General features: G+C 41.1%; 1 protein-coding gene across 4 annotated transcripts in view; it reads left to right on the forward strand.

Moving 5' to 3' along the window:
- LOC124170484 (galactosylgalactosylxylosylprotein 3-beta-glucuronosyltransferase S-like) overlaps positions 1-17,945 on the forward strand; it is a 270,427-nt gene that overhangs the window by 198,412 nt on the left and 54,070 nt on the right. The gene's annotated exons all lie outside the window — the stretch shown is intronic.

Consider the following 17,945-nt stretch of genomic DNA (forward strand, 5'->3'; position numbering starts at 1 on the left):
TTTACTGAAGCGGTCCAAATAGTCGATTTTTGGTTTTTATCCGTCTCCGCGTATTTGTTTAAAAAAACTCCCCGGATTAATTTTTCGGCAAAATGTCTTTATAATTATGTTATATAGCCTAAGTAAGAATAGGAGGAAAAATTTCATCGAGCTAATTGTAAAAATATGGAAGATATGATTTTTGGCCAGCTTTTTTCGATTTCAGCCCACTGTGCGCCGAGTTTCTCTCCACCCTTCCTTCCATTCCCTTGCCTCATGCCGCAAATGACCTCAACTGTCGGTCGCCTCCTCCAAATACCGTACCAGGAAGCAAAGGAGGCGGTGAAAAGAGAGGTGAACCACAGAATACAAGCTGGGTGGACAGACACACTGTAAAGATGTCAGGGATGTTGTGTGCTTGCAGGAAAGGTTGGTTTCCTATTATTTTTTTATTGCTTTAATCGAAAGATTGTTACTCCTGGAGTACATATTTCACGCTTTTAGATTTTTCAATGACGAAATGTATTTATCGCGATTAAATGAGATGTGAAATTTTTCAAGGGCGCGAAAACGCGACGGCTAAGTATGAATGCTGGGAAAAGCCCGTGTGACGTCTGGCTGCTGCTGTGTGAGGCCACCTGGGTGCGAGGCTATGAACGCCGCTACGATGCAGGCTGCTTACTGCCGAGCATGGTGGTAGCGTAGAGTACCCTGCTAGCAGATAGCGCTTGGCTTAAATAAGGATTATCAATGCCCTATCAAACGAAGAAAGCTTTCCGACCTTTTCCAGTTTTAATAGGTGATTATTAAGACATATTTCCCTGAGCTCTGTGCCTCATGCATGCATTGGTAATCTCAGACGATGTAAAACTCCTATCTACTCCTGTTGGCAAGAGGAATCAAAGTAGGTGACATCTGGTGGCCAATTTCAGAAATGAGACAGAGGTGATCGGCCTGTTTGTTTACTAATGCTTAAGCCTGGCGGTGAGCGAAGCGGGTTTGTTTTCAGCAATTTTGTGAAGCGGTTTACTAATGTATATCTCAGTTGTGAATAATGGATGAAGTAATTTTCTCCACATCCAACATGTTGGAGTTCAATAGAGAATTCAAGAGGCCCTTCGTTGAGGGCTATGAAGTGGAACGCTGTAATCACATATTGGAAGTTGTCGTGGTTGAAGCACTGGAGTATTTGGTTCTTGTAATCTACATCTACATAATACCCCGCATGCTGCCTAAAAGGCGTGTGGCAGGGGGTGTTAGGACAACAGCCGTTTACAGCTAACAAATATGAAAAATGAAGTGCTCTAACGAAGTTGGGACTAGCGTGTATTAAAGTCGTTTATGGTTCGGGGGAAAAACGAATTCCCATATCTATCCGTTCGGCTAAACATCTCTCTTAATTTATCCCTTCTGTCGGACCTGGAAATATAGTGTGGCTCTAATATTATGTTCTCCGTGTCGCTCTTAAAGATATCCATTCTCAATTGTTCAAGCAATCCAAGCCTTGCGCGCAGCCTCCGAGTCTCCAGCGGCTCCCAGCCTAATTCGCTTAACTTCTGCGTAACGCTGTCTGTACGCCCGTAGCTGTTTTTGACGAAACGCGCAGCCTTCCTTTGTATTTTATTCAGTTCGCGGATTTTTTACATAAAAACAAGCATTATTAATGGCATGTTACACGAGATACATTTTAGGAAGAAAATTGGCACTTCCTTTTCCGTTTTCGTGTATATAATATTTGACGATTTTATTAACCATATATTACGATAGATCATTATTAGAATCACCAAAAAATATGATAGGCATCTCCTCATATTTGCCATCCGTCCTCAATAAGCTAATATGTTTTGTTTTAAGGTTGTTAATAGTGATCCAACCTGTATCACTTAAGGGAATTCCCTCTCAGAAACCCTCATTGACGTAATTAACCAATGTCCTTAGTCCTGTCTCTCCTGTTCTGCTTTTGATTCCCTTTACCAGAATACCTTGCTTTTTTATGTTAGAATAAAAATTTAAATCTCCAGAAACAAGTTCTGTTACTTAGCCTACATTAAATATACAGATGCGTAGCATTCGTGATACTTGAGCACAGTATGCATGCTGAGTTTTGGAATACTAATACGAGTTATTTCTTGCTCTTAGCCGCCTCACATCATTCTCAGTTGCCACGATTCTAATTATTTCCCCAACCCTATCTTTCCTGGCTTATTGGATAGCTGAAAATTCATTCATAGTTATTACAAATTTGATCAACCTCTCTTCTGTCTGCATTCCCTCCTCTGGCACTCCCATACATATGCGAACATCTTTAAAGTAGGCATTAAATAATAAATTGGCATTGCCATGCCCTACATATATTTCTGTATGACCCATTCTAATTTTTCAAAAGTAAGCAAGCTAAGTCTTGCCCATCCTCAAGACGTGCTCCCACTTCTTTCTCAAATTAGGGGTTTCGGAGAATCTATGTAGAGAGATAGCTTTTGTCTCACACTGGTTAGTGCAATTATAAACGCCGCACATTTTGTTGCTCATGAACTTCTCCTTCTATTTTTTTCATCATAATGGTATTGATGTTAAGCTTAGAGAGTATACTGGCACTGTGCTGGCTAGCTATCGCTTCACATGAACAAACGTACTAACGCAACCGATCACCTCTATTCGGCCATGACACCTAATTTAGTGCTGCCACCTGGATTCCCTTCCGAATGCCAATAGAATCTAGGTCCCTGTGACGTCACGTGGAGTGGCATCGCATGGGCGCCAATCTGGCCTTTTTCAAATGAGGTTAAAATTGACCGTTTTTCTAAACTGAGATTTCTAAAACCAAATAATTTGTATATTATGAATACACTAATGGTGGGTAACAAATCGCAATCAATACCTTTCATTTTCTTTGATGAAAGAAACTACCATACTGGGAGCAGGATCAGAGGAAAAGAATATAAAACCAATGTGCGGGCGGCCAGCACTGACATATGGAAGAGAAACCTGGCCTGCTGCTTAAGCCCACGAAAAGATAGTTGATATGGCCGAGATGAATATTAAACGATGGATGATGGGAAAAGAGAAGAGAAGAGATAAGGAATAAGGCAATGAGGGAGATGGTGGGAGTGGTTGAGATGCCAAGGGAGGGGCGAGAGGGAAGGATGCAGTAGTTTTGGTCATGTTTTCAGAAAATATTAGGAGTCTGTGGGGAATAGAACTCAAATGTTGCGAGTAGAAGGGAATAGAAGGTGGGGAAGATCACGGAGAAGATGGAGACTGCGTCAAGGATAATTCGAGGGAGATGGGCTGGACTGACTGGGATCCCAGGATCAAGTGACTTGGAAGCGACGAATAGGGTAGTTTCCTTCATCAAAGAAAACGAAAGGCATTGATTACGATTCGTTACCCACCATTAGTGTATTCATATTATACTAATTATTTGGTTTTAGAAACCCCAGTTTAGACCAATGGCAATGGTCAATTTTAACCGCATTTGAAAGAGGCCAGATTGGCGCCCATGCGATGCCACTCCACGTGACGTCACAGGAACCTAGTTTCTATACGAGTAGATAGGAGTTTTACATCGTCTGAGATTACCAATGCATGCACGAGGCACAGAGCTCAGGGAAACATCTTTTAATAGTCACCTATTAAAATTGCCTATGGTCGGAAAGTTTCCTTCGTTTGTTAGGGTATTCATTTATTCGCTAACAATAGATATCGTCATTTAAAAATCTAAAAGTGTGAAATGCATACTCCAGGAGTAATAATCTTTCGATTTAGGCAATAAAAAAATAATGGGAAACCACCCTTTTAGGAACAGCGACTCCTAGCGGGAATTATGGTGCAGAGAAAAAAGAAGAACGAGGAGAGAAGCGCCAAGGGGCTTGGCGTCCCAACCGACGGACGGAGTTCCCCAATTGCCCTCCTCACTAGTCACAACATCTAGGTAGGGACGAGGAAATCTCTAAAACATCTTTACCACCGCCAGGATTGGAACCCGGGCCCACGGGATGCGACATTCATGCCACCGCAAACACCAGATCCCCCAATTTAACGATAATGATAATTGACTTAAGGCCTGGTTACACGGTGCAATCATTTCCTGGTTCAAAAGTTTGGGTGCACGTTTGCAATCGTTTCAGGGTTGACGTGGTGGAATCCGATACATTCATGGTAAAATATAAACAGAAAATGGTAAGTTCCACATTTTAGTATGTAACTCCATTACCGACCATGGTTTCGACACTCTTTGTCACCTTGAAACTGACATAGAGTGTCGAAACCATGGCCGGCAATGAAGTCATGCATTAAAATGTGGAAATAACCATTTTCTGTTTATATTTTATCATGGTCTGTGTGCAGCTATGCTCCACTCGCCGGTTGAATGAATTAAGATAATTTCTGGAAAGAATTTTAGGTAAAATCAAGTCCAATTTACGATTGATCGAGTTACAGCCAAACCCAAGCCCTGGATACGGCATTATCCTCAAGTTCGACTTAAAAAGTCGACCTTCAGCTTAATAGAATGAGTATTTGCACGTTTTTGGGAAGTGATTTTAACCTCAATTAGGCTATATTCCGAGTCTGAGAATAGTGAGGTACTTTTTAAGTGAGATATTAATTATTAAAATTCGCAAAATTAATGATGCGCTGAAACACCAGGCGGCCATATTCTCAGAGCTGTGATGTCATTTTGTTCTAATTGTGTTTTCAGGCATACCTTGTCCATTAGGGTGAGCACCTCTACAGCGTATACTGAGTTTGGAGAGAGGCCATGGAATGGCTTATGGACTAGGTTCAACGTGTGTACCTGCCATCATCTACATCTTATATTTCATTTATTTCTTAGATTACGACTTACTGTTAGATTAAGATAATCGATATTGGGTAATTGTTAACAATGCTTATATAATGTGTGGTAGTAGTGCTCTGCCTATAGAAGCGAAGGAAACAATATTAAAACATCGAAATATAGTTAGTATGTGATGGAGACTGTTGTTGCTGGAATGAATTACTGAAATTATCCTTGAGATCGTATATTCGTTTTTTAAATATTGGTACCGGATATTGCTATTTATTCAAGATTTGGTAATATAGTTTTCATTTAATAAGTTCCGTTTAAATGTTATCAACGGAAGGTTATGCCATTGGCACCGCTGCAGACGAAAATCACACACCATAGAATGTGAACGTAGGATTCAAAAGCAAACGTAATTGTTATATTAGAGGAACAAGTAAGGTAATTGTTATAAAAATATGGAGCTTGGAGTAATTAAAAGAAGTGTAATGACGAGGGAGTAAAGAAATAGTGATTGGTGAAATATGCCCAACATGCCTCATACCCCAACAGCACTTGCTACACCTAATACGCCATAACACAACCACATAGTGAGTTGCGAACCTCTAACTGCAAGAATTTTTGAGGCAAAGAATGCATCTAAAGGAATGCTAGACAAACGTAGCAATTAAATAAACACTCAAAGCACATATAAAAATTACGCGGCCCTACAAATTAGATAAACGTTGCGTATAATTGAAAAATGAGAAAAACTCACGTTCTGTCGTCCGCTGTCTTCCAGTGAACGCACCCCTGTGTTACATTTGTTCCCGTAAATGAAACTGATTGGCTACAAGTGGCATCATCCAGGTATTTAAAGAAATATTTCGGAAAAGGAATCTTGCCCCATACGGCCTCTTGCCCTCACTATCCTAATTTTCTTGGAATCCATACAAATCAATTCCACAAAAATGTATTTGGTCGGAGTATTTTTTTCAAAAATTCCTAGCACACAAATTTTGTTTGCAGTAATCTAATGTAAAGGCTGAATAAAATTTCCACTATTTCTTAGGACTTGGTTAGGATATTATTCCCTATGGATATTACATATCTCTTTATCAAAGATTTTAAAGCTGGATGCAGCTTCATTCAAAAGGACTGGAATATTCACTATTTGAAACCATTTCTTCTGCACCAAATTTTAATTATCTGTCAGAAATGAAATCTGACCGCAGATTCTAAGATTAAAATATTTCCTCCTAAAGGGAATATGTATAAAATATTTGCGCTGAGTTATCCGTTTGTCATTTGCATTAGCACACGCTTCCATCGAATCAAATTTTGATCTGTAAATTCGGTCAATGCGTGGGTTTTACAGTATTTGAACTTCGTTTCAAGGACTTAGAATTCATTTCCGGGTTGAATACCTACAAAGTAGACAAGAGTTCAATGATATGATAAATTGATCCTTGCGACATCCTAATCGCAAAGCTGTTAATTGATCGAGTGTAGTAATATAAAAATGTAGGGTGCGTCGCTCGAACGGAGAGAGCCTTCCTCCATTGGATAGCTTTTGTGCATCAATGAAACTAAGCATGCACGAAATTTACGCCATGATTTGAGAATATTCCAAAGTCCATATTAGTTTTATTCGCCATTTACTTCGTCAGCGGAAAAGCTATCCATATTGTTCAGCGGTTGTATGGTCTGAAATGGTCTTTTCATATCATACGCATTAGAGTTTTGGAATATTCACGCCAGTGTCGTAGCCAGGAGTTTAGTTCGGGGTGGGGGGGGGGGGGGGGGAGGATCAAAAACCAGGGGGAACTTTTTTTTAAAAACAGGGTACTAAGTAGATGGTTTAAATGAATGTTAACACTTTTCATGTTAGAATAAACTTCATTTTTCAAAGAAATCGTTAGTATATTCATGATTTCTCAACACTTTGTATTCTTTTATGAAGCAAAGTAATTGCGTTTTTCTAATTCCGGGGGGGGAGGGCGGATCCCCCGAACCTCCCTCTCGCTAAGCCACTGATTCAAGCAAATGATTCCGTCCTCACCGCCCTACTCCCAAATCCCATCCTCCAGGGTGCGAGGGAGCAGCCAGTGCGGCGGCCCACCCCTGTGCCCTCCTGGCTAGCAGCCTTGTTGCGGGCCCGTAAGGGGAGGTGCCTCTCGGAGAACAATGGGTGCGGTACGCGAAACTTCGGGAGCTAATATCTTCGCCTAATAGTCTTCTTGGCACGTGAACATTCACATTTGTACTTTAATTACCAAACACTACCATCCAACCAAGTTTTAGCAAAATCTGCGGAGTACCCGTATCAGTCCCGATAACGGCCCTCACTCCCTCTTTAGATTCCGATTTAAGACTACTTTTGTTCTTGAATAGATATTTGATCATTGACGATTTTATTCTCCTTGGAAGCAGATTTTTTCGGACTTTTTAAAAATCCTGTTCCCTCTTGTACTGCAATCAACACAATTTCGACATTAGTCGTAATTTTAATTGCCAAAAGTATTTAATTTACTGATTAACTTTGAAGATAATTCCATCACATTGTTTTTAAGATATTTAATATTTAATCTGGTAGTATTTGATTTTTTGGCCGCGACAGAAGGACTCGCATATCTTCCTTGGTTAAATACCGATTACTTATTCCGGCATATTTCTTTCTTCGTGAAAATATGTTCGTCGTACTTTGCAGATCGTATTAATTTCAATAACGACACCCACTTATTTACAAATAAATGCATAAAATATTGCTCTTCAATACATGTAGTGCTAAATACAGAAAAAATCTAAGAATAGCAATACCCTTTCCATAGTCTTTTTCCTTTCTCCATATATAATGGACTTATCCTATGTATTACCCGAGAAAGGGTTAAGCAAAGGATTCTTCTGGATTTGGAAATCCTATGTAGCAGCCAATGATAACTTAAAATAATATACCAGAACATACGCGATTAAAATATATGGAGCAGGTAAAAAAGGATGTGAAAGAGAAGGAATACTTAGGCGTGAGAATGTTAGCTGACAGGAGAATAGGGTGGTTTCCTATTATTTTTTTATTGCCTAAATCGAAAGATTATTACTCCTGGAGTACATATTTCACGCTTTTAGATTTTTAAATGACGATATCTATTTTGCGCGATTATATGAAAAGTGAAAATTTTCAAGCGCGCGAAAACGCGACGGCTAAGTATGAATGCTGGGAAAAGCCCGTGTGACGTCGTTCTGGTTCCCGCTGCCGCCAAGTGAGGTGACCTTGGAGCGAGGCTTTGAGCGTTGATACGATGCAGGCTGCTAGCAGGTTGCAGAGTACCCTGCTAGCAGGTAGCGCTTGGCTTAAATAAGGATTATTAATACCCTATCAAACGAAGAAAACTTTTCGACCTTAGCCAGTTTTAATAGGTGATTATTGAGGCATGTTTCCCTGAGCTCTGTGCCTCATGCATGCATTGGTAATCTCAGACGATGTAAAACTCCTATCTACTCGTATAGAAACTAGATCCCTGTGACGTCATGTGGAGTGGCATCGCATGGGCGCCAATCTGGCCTTTTTCAAATGCGGTTAAAATTGACCATTGCCATTCGTCTAAACCGGTATTTCTAAAACCAAATAATTTGTATATTATGAATACACTAATGGTGGGTAACGAATCGCAATCAATGCCTTTCGTTTTCTTTGATGAAGGAAACAATCCTATTGCATCAAGGCATTGATGCGCTGATGCTGATGCGTGATCTGGAACGGCTTGATGCGATACGAGCGGGAAGTAATCCGCCGTTCAAAATGCCCGCAAGCACCGGTGATGGGAAATAGTTCGGGTGAAGCGGTAACACAATGATTAATATACCGAAATTGAATATGCACGGTACCTATGATGACGAAAAACGCTTGATTGATACGTATATTAATACTTCATTATATTTGAGACGGTCGTTCGTTAATATATAAGTTCCAAGTCGTTACTTGCAACTCTTATTTACTTAATAATGATAGACTGAGCGTTTTTACGGGAATTAACTGGAGAAACGGTCGACAAGGAAGCCCAGTTTATTGTATAGTTCAGCCATCAGTGAGTTTTATCGGTCAAATTGTTTTGAAGAGATGAGTTTTACGATCAATAGTACGTGGATTTAGCTGCTAGACATCAATTTATGGTTTTCCGAAAGGTTATGCGACTTGGAAACAATTTTATTCATAAAAATGGGGAACAAATACTTAAAACATCGATAAAATTTTCACAAACGTGACTTCATTTATTATTTTGCGAGTGGAACGAATGGTAAATTACATGAAGTTTGAAAATCAGCGAAAAGACTCACAATTATTATTCATCCGTAATATTTAAAAAATAATTGTTAAATAACATAATATTTAATTTCACCTTGACATACATATTTTGTAGGTACATTTAACTAAAGAAAAATTATTTATTTAATTGTTAAAATAGCTCTTAAAAAGTCATATGTATGACCATTGAGTAAGTATATGACTTTCTGCAAAAAAAAGCAGTCCCTAAACAGAAAAATGATGCACAAATACTACTGCATATATAATGCATAAAAATAAACTTCAAGGCATTATTATTTAAGTATTCTACCGCATTCTACCGCATTCAAGTATTCTACCGGTAGGTTTGCATGGAGCATTCACAAAGTATTCCAAAAGTCCCCCTGCCCTCATGGACAAGCAGCAAGGTCATTCGTTAGTTCATCTATATCTTTGCTGGAACGGATTTCTCTGTAAACTACAGCGTCGTCTGCAAATAATCGTAACTTACTCTGCACTACTTCGCCAATGTCGTTTATATAAAGAAGGAATAGGAGTGGGCCAATGACACTGCCCTTTGGAACGCCAGAAGTGACTCTAACCTCATTGGAGACTGCATCGTCTAATACTACTCTTTGGACGCGGTCGCTCAAAAATTCTCTTATCCAGGAAATGACATCTTCGTCTAGACCATAAGATTTAAGTTTTATTATTGACTTTCCGTGGGGTACTTTATCAAATGCCTTTTTGAAATCAAGAAAAATCGCGTCTACTGGAATGTTGTCTTCCCCGGAGACTAAAATATCGTGGGCGTAGTATCGTGAGTAGTATTAGACGGTGCAGTCTCCAATGAGGTTAGAGTCACTTCTGGCGTTCCTCAGGGTAATGTCATTGGCCCACTCCTATTCCTTCTTTATATGAACGACATTGGCGAAGTAGTGCAGAGTAAGTTACGATTATTTGCAGACGACGCTGTTGTTTACAGAGAAATCCGTTCCAGCAAAGATATAGATGAACTAACGAATGACCTTGCTGCTTTCCAAGCTTGGTGCGATACTTGGCAGTTAGAATTAAATTTGGAAAAATGCGTCGTAATGAATTTCTGGAAGAAGAATAACTCCCTACAGCGTAACTATATCATTCGGGGCACCCAATTAAAGGCAGTTGAATCCGTGAAATATCTAGGGGTTAAGCTCAATAATGATCTATCGTGGAATAAACATATTCGAGAAATAACCGGTCAAGCTAATCGTAAAATGGGTTTTGCTAAAAGAATATTAGGAAAGTGCGACGACAAAGTGAGAGAAATTAGCTACTTCTTCCTCGTTAGATCCCATTTAGAATACGCTGCCAGTGTTTGGGACCCTCATGAAAAAGGCTTAATAACAGAGTTAGAACGCGTGCAAAGAAGAGCTACCAGGTACGTGAAAAGTCGTTACGATAGTCTTGTTAGTGTAACTGACCTCTTAGATAAACTCGGATGGGAATCTCTGTCGGACCGTAGATTGAAAAATAGACTAAACCTTTTAGATAAATTCAAGAGCAGTGTCTTTTCTGACGAAGTTAACCATATCTTGCGGACGCCAACGTACTACGGAAGATCAGATCATATAAATAAAATAATAGAGATAGATTGCAGAACAGACAGATTCCGAATGTCATTTTTTCCACGATCAATAAGAGAATATAACGGCAGCAATAGAACTCGTAAACAGATTGCATGACTTGTAGTGTAGCCTACTAACCTATGTAAAACTTAATGCATGTTTCTGAATTTCTATTCTATTTTCTATTTCTAACAGCATATAGTAGTATAGTTTGTTATTATACGGGACGTTTTTTGGACGGTGTGGTGTGCATGTGGGAGTCCAAATGCATGCTGCATGCTGGTGATTGATCACCCCCTGCCAAACACCCAAGAGGTGGCTCGCAGGGTATTATGTAGATGTAGATGCAAGTAAATCCAAAGTGATGCAGATCTTACCTTATAGGCAAAACAAAGTTAAACTAAATACCTATTTCCATGAGGACAAATGTTTACATAGCAATTGCAACTTGTCTTCCTGTAAGTGCGTGCCACTAGAACAAGCTTGTCTCACTCCCTGGCCAATGCTTGCCCACCCAAATTCTGCGCCCACTATCCTCACTTGCACAGTCTTGCATAGATTACGAATCAGTCACCTATCCCTCCAATCTACACCCATTCTCTTGAGTATATCTATTAACTTTACCAAGTTCACCCTATCAAATGCTTTTTCAAAATTCAGGAAACATGCATTCACGTCCTGGTCATATCGTATGTTCCTCTCCACGAGGGACCTCATTATTGCTAATGCATCACGAGTTGACTTCCCTTTTCTAAAACCAAACTGATCTTCACCCAAATACTCTTTTGCCCTCGCCTCCATGCGTCTGTTCAATATCCTCAGTACAACTTTCGCCGCGTGTGCGATATTTGGCTAATAGTCTTATGATCTGCGCATTCCACAGCTTTCGTCTTTTTCGGTAGTAGAATTAAAACCGTCTACACGAAATACTCCGGCCAACATTCCTCCTCTTAGATCCTGCGTACTAAATCGAAAAACCTTTTCTTGCTATCCTTCCCTAGATTCTTCAAGACCTCACACGGGATATTGTTCACACCCACTGCTTTTCCAGCCTTCATATCACGAAGTGCTCTCTCGATTTCCGAATCTGAGATCCCCGGCCCAAGATTATCCTCATCCAATGCACTTCCCTCCGCTGAAGTCAATCTCTCCGGCCTGTTTCTTCCGTCATACAGATCCTCCACGTTTTCCTTCCTAGATGGACCTATACTTCTACTCTGTACCTCTTCTCGCTCGGTCAGGATCCTCCCATCTTTAGCCTTAATTCTAGGCATGGCTTGTCCTCTTTTGCCGTCCGATAGCGACTTAACTTTAGCGTACAACGCGCCTACCTCTCCTTCCTTCTGAAACTTTGCCATTTTCTCGCACTGCTTTTTCCACCAAGCCTCCTTTTCCCTCTTAGTTTCACGTCGTAATCGATTATTAATTTCCCTATACTTTCTTTTGCCATGCTCCGAGTCCACGTTCTTCCACTTCCTGCTCTCCTCCATTTCTTTTGCCATAGCGACCGTAACCCAGGCTTCTTTGTCCTTCCACTATCAACGTAGCCAATTGACTTTTCTGCTGATTTGACTATTCCAGTTTTAATATAAACCCATCTTTTCTCTACAGTCTGTTTGCTATCAATCTCCCGCATGCTATTGTCCACTAGTTCCCGATATTCTCTCCTCATAGTCCCCTTCAGAGCTTCTACATTCCATTTCCTCGCCTTCCTGACTTTCATAAGTCTTTTGAATCTTAATTTGCATTTCATGAGCACTAGGTTGTGGCCTGAATCCGCATCCGATACAGGGAACCTCCGCGAGTTTTTCACACTATTCCTAAACCGCTGTCTTACCATGATGTAGTCTATCTGATATCTCCCCACATCCCCTGGACTTTTCCATGTTTATCTTATGATGATTGAACCAGTGTTTGTGATGAATTATTTGTTTCTCCTGCAAAATTCTACTACCGTCTCACCCCTGTCGTTCCGCATTCCTAGTCCAAAATCTCCTATTGCGTGTCCATCCCCTCCCTCCCCGACTGAGGCGTTCCAGTCCCCCATCACTACTAGATTTTTCTTAACCAGGGTTTTCTTATTATTTCGTCGAACTGTCCATACACCTCATCTACTTCTTCCTCCCTATGATTATTAGTAGGCATCTAAACTTGGACCACCACGAGGTTGGTGGGTCGCGCCTCAATTTCTACCACCAGGATCCTATCGCTTACCTGGTCTACATTTACCACACGCCTACTCATCTTCCCGTTTGCGACTAAAGCTACCCCTCGCTGGCTTTCCTCCCCACCACTATACCCATCACTCCAATAGTCCCCACCATCCTTCCACCTCACTTCGCATAATCCTTAGATATCTATCCTCCCGATATCCATTTCCCTTTTGATATTTTCTAACTTCCCCGCCCTCATCTCTACTCACATTCCACGTCCCTATATTTATAGCCAACTTTTTCTTCCCCATCTTTATGGTCCTCTTTTCTTCTTTCTTCATTGCTGCTGCCGCTGGTGATGATGATAAGTCTCTGCAAGTATTTCGCATGTTGACGACCCCGAGGACCTTGCCGACCTCGCTGCCGTGAAAGACACCCGTCCTTTGCGGAATAGTCCCGTTCTATGAGATTCCGAGGCTGATTTGGTTGTACTCTATGTTTTCCGGGAAGAGATAGTTGGTAGGGCTTCCCAATTCCATTCCAACAGTATTTTTTACATGACACCATCACGTGGACTATCTTTCGTCTAGCTCCTGCCCTTCGACCTATCTCGCATGGGTGGCCCTACCGGGAATAATTTAGAATTAATCCTGCCAGTACAGCTCCAGGGGTCATAGGAACGTGCAAGCCTTTCCACCGCGACATTCTACATTTTATCTCGCAATTTGATCGTTGGATTATTCTTCCTCATAGGATAATCCTCTAAAATCACTGGCACAGTAATGGATTTGTCTGGCTTCGCTATTTGGTGGGCCTTTTTCGCTTCAATAGCGTTAAGGTGTTTTCCCCGTCCCGTCTTTTCCTTCCCTATCCTCCCCAGAGGCATCGTCGTGCTCCTATCGCGGCGGCGCCTCTTTCCTTTTTCCCTCCTCTCCGCCCCCTCCCCCGAGTGATCGGGCGTATAAGTCTCTGACTTGGTCCCCGGCCCCGGTGCGTTGTATCCCTGAAAGGCTCCCCTTGAGCCCTCATTCTCTCTGTAGCCCAGAGGAAAGGATAAACTGTATAATTTCAGAAAATAACATTGGCATTTAGATCCCGAACATCACTCCCGCGATGTCTCCTTGTCAGTTAATTCCACGTTCCGTCATAATTTAGGTCACCCCGGTGGCCGACCATATGTTGATCTCTAATGAAACCCTCGCTTCGATCCCGATAACCGACCCTGGGCTAACACACTCACCGTCTTCCACGAGTTGAAGAAAAAAATTGGAAGGAATATCTTTCCCGTAAATACTGCAACGTAATGGAGCGTCGAGGAGAGGAGAGAGGCCTAAGAAGCAATCAATCAGTGATCGAAGCGTGACCTCAGGAAGAATGGACGGGGTGCTGGCAGAGTGACGAGGCACCACGCCGCATCACCGCGGGGCAGAGGAGATCGGGTCGGGATGGCAGGGCTCGGGGCGGAGATGGGCGGCCCCCAAGCGCGGGGCCTTCCCCGTGAACGCCTTGCCGAGCGGGGACAATATACATCCGAGGATGAAAAAACCTACCCCTACCCGCCGAGAGAGCATTCATCCGACCCTTTTCTCGCTTTTTTCTCTCTAAAAGGGTACAGATGCCCTCGCTGCCTTCTGGACCATGGTGTTCGCCCGGTTTTTTCGCTTTTTTTGCTCTTATTTAAAGAAAGCATGTCGCCCTAACCCCCATCCAACCCAAATCTCCGGTTTACTCATCCTACCTCAACATCTGAATCCCTTAACGCACTCACCCCATTACCACGAATAAAAAAAACCCTCGTCCCAGGTGTCCCCTACTCCCGGAGTGGTACCCCCGGATTGGTACCCCCGGCGGGAACCCCCTTCGGCTGCCTTTCAGTCACAAAGATTCCAATCAGTTATAATGGGTTACGCGAATCTTGCCCACCGACTCACACCTGCCACCCGTATTAGATTCCGGAAAGTGTGCGCGGCGCGTTCGGCGATGGGGTTTTACCGCTCTCCGCCGCCCCCAGCACCACCTGGTGGGACCCTCTCGATCTACGCCGCCCGCGTCCGCCACTGAGACAGTGTGAGGGGATCTACTGGCTGCAGCAGTTAGCCTTGTTCGACGGGCCAATCAGTCGTAACCAGTATCGAGGGATTTGGACATCGACGATGCGAAACTGCCTACTTCAATGGCAATGGATACATTATTTTCGACAGCGGGCGGTCTTCAACATAGGCATGCGCGCGCGAAGTGACAGTGGTGCACCTAATGACTACGAGTAATTAATTTAACTACCTAGACATTAGTAAAATTCCAGCTCGCTCATGTCAGGCAATCTTACGCAGCACCAAATTAAAACGTCAACTCTAGCACATAGGCGTCAATTATTGATGGTATTCGATTCCATTGGGTCAATTGCTGAAAACTTTTAACCAACCACGTTTGAAAATCATCAGCAGAAAAAATGAATCGGGCATCATCAGCGATATAAAACCATTGAAAATCGCCAAGCTTCGACGACTATCGTTTCAAATTCGATATATATTTTCCGATTCCCATTGGAATTGAATAATTCATCAACCTGTTAGTGGAAATCTATCAGAAGCTGGAGAATGTGCTCCAACTGGTTGAAGGAAGGGCAAAGTGAGCTTTCATGGCGGAACAAAGGGATCTTCTGGAGGCCTTTGAAGAATGCCTTCGAGTCCCACTTTTATGCTCCCTTCACCCTTTACCTCGCTTATCGATCGCCACCTTTACGTCACTTTTTGCGAAAATTAATTGACCACGCCACCACTGACAATGGTATAAATGAGGACGACGGCAATCTAAAATAAAGTAGCCGATCACTGCTATGGCCATCGAAATGTCGGTATCTCAACGGTTGGACATGGAGTAAAATTTTATAAAATTAGATTTCCTTGAACACGAATGCTGAGTATAGACTAAAATTCAATATATTTCCCACAAAAATAGGATCTAGCATAGCATATTAGCATGCTTTCCCCTACAGTTATAATTATGTAAATGATGCACTTGTGATAATTTAATCATATAATACCTCCTTAACACTTTCCTCTTCCCATACCTTAATTTTTATATTCATTTGTCTTCATTGAGTTATTGCTGGAAATTCTAACAATAAGAGGCACTGCATGCCAGGTTCAAGTTATGTCGTTGATCTGTAAGTTTCTGGTCGATTTTTTATAACAGCTATGTATAGTTTATCTTAGCAGGTTTCAATTTTTTTCTTTAGTAAGTGTGAAAACATATAGAACAATGTCCGGAGTGCGTTAATTTATTTAAGTGAAATAACAACCCTACTTTAACTGTGATTAATTAAAAATAATTTCACTTACATGGCATAAAACCTCGCAATCCTTAAACTGCCAGCGATCGCTGCCGTAAATCGTACAGCGGATGGGCAACCCGCAACTACGAATCACAATGGCTCGCCCATCCCACTCTCGACACTCCATTCATGAACTCAGCACAATGGCCCGAGGGAACATTTCTGTCCAAAAAGTTTCCCTTCACGATCTTGGAGACCTGGATGGTGGGCAAGATAGGAGGAAGTAACTCAACTCCGGGAAGCCGAAGGTCGTTAATTCGACTTCAGCTCTGAGTAATTTATTTCCTTATGATATTCCCTGTCGATTACCACAATTAACACAGAGTATTCTAGTGATAGTTTCTATTGGATTATTTTAAAGTACCTTCGTCACCTTTTATTCAAACTAAAAATTCAAACGCACCGAATTTGAGTTTCCAAGAGCAGGTATGAACCCGGTGTCATAGACTAGTAACACAGTTTTCTACCCACTTAGCCACCATGACAATATTTGAATACAAAACCTTATATTTTGTAGTGTTTGTATTTCGGTGCATACAGTATAATATTTGTGAACAGATGAATTCTGGCGAGCAGTATGGATGCATTTCGAGGCACCTTGGCCTTTTTTAATATAATAAGCCATGTGAGCACAAGATAGCTCTCGCATCTTTCCAAACTCTGGATTCTTTTTGTCAATAAGCATAAATACAATTCCCTTTAGCCCCAACTCTAGTTCGTCTCTCACGCATTTATATCCACTGCATTCGCAGTATTTCTCACTTTCGTATACTCCTTTCACAGTCTCTTTCAGTCAGGAGGAAATCTCATCATCTGATCACACCGACAACAATCGGTTTTTCATTTATGGGCCATTACTTGATCCTTAGGCAATATTAATTTGATTTAAATAAATGCAAAAATCAATTTAATTTTTAACCTATAATTTTGAACTTTTAGGTAGATTTCATCGACAATATTTTTCTTATTTAATAAGCTTATCCACTGTATAACATTTTTCATTAAGATGACAGAGAAGGCAAAATATTTTTTATTCATCGATTTTGATATGATTTTACATAACTCGCTCCTATCGGGTTTTAGACAAGAATGCAAAAGATCATAGATTGTTCTCCCGCAAAACACTGAAGCATCAGGAATAACCGAGTTTAAGAAGATATGGCTGATGGATGCCGTTAGATAAGTATAGAAGCTAATTAAATTACCGCGATAGAGTCGAATTATTAGCTTTCCAGGAATATCTTTCCATTGAAACTCTCAACTCTTCACACAGCGTTTTGAAATAGCTTTCTTCCTCTTTCCTCAAACCTAATTCTTTCAAGTTTGATCAAAGAAAATAATTTTACTTCCTATATAAAATATAAAATAATATGTAAACCTCGACAAGATTAAATAGCGAGGGTAATTAGGGAAATAATTACCTATCTATGAGAAGGTTATAGTTTCAAATGTTTTAAATTGGACAGAGGAGTACATTGCATCAGATCTACCTTATCTTAGTGCCACTTCTTAAGCTACAGTTCCATTTAGATCTTTTAACTTAATCGATTGATGCTTACGATATCGTCAAAATTACCTATGCATAATCATATCATGAAGTTCAGCTCAATCTCTCCTATAACCCCGAAAGAAATCCTCCCCGATGTAATTCTCTCCTTTTTATATGCACACACAATTCCATCTCCCTCGATTTATTAATTTTTCTTAGGAGCCTGATTCACAGTTATCCCCAAAATGTGACGCGAAAGACATCCGGTGTTCTTAAGACCAAGCGCAAAATTAAGCCCAATATAATGATACACACAAAAAGACCATATCGAAGCGAATA

The sequence above is a fragment of the Ischnura elegans genome, chromosome X (assembly GCF_921293095.1).
Source record: "Ischnura elegans chromosome X, ioIscEleg1.1, whole genome shotgun sequence".
NCBI classification, from domain to species: Eukaryota; Metazoa; Arthropoda; class Insecta; order Odonata; family Coenagrionidae; genus Ischnura; species Ischnura elegans.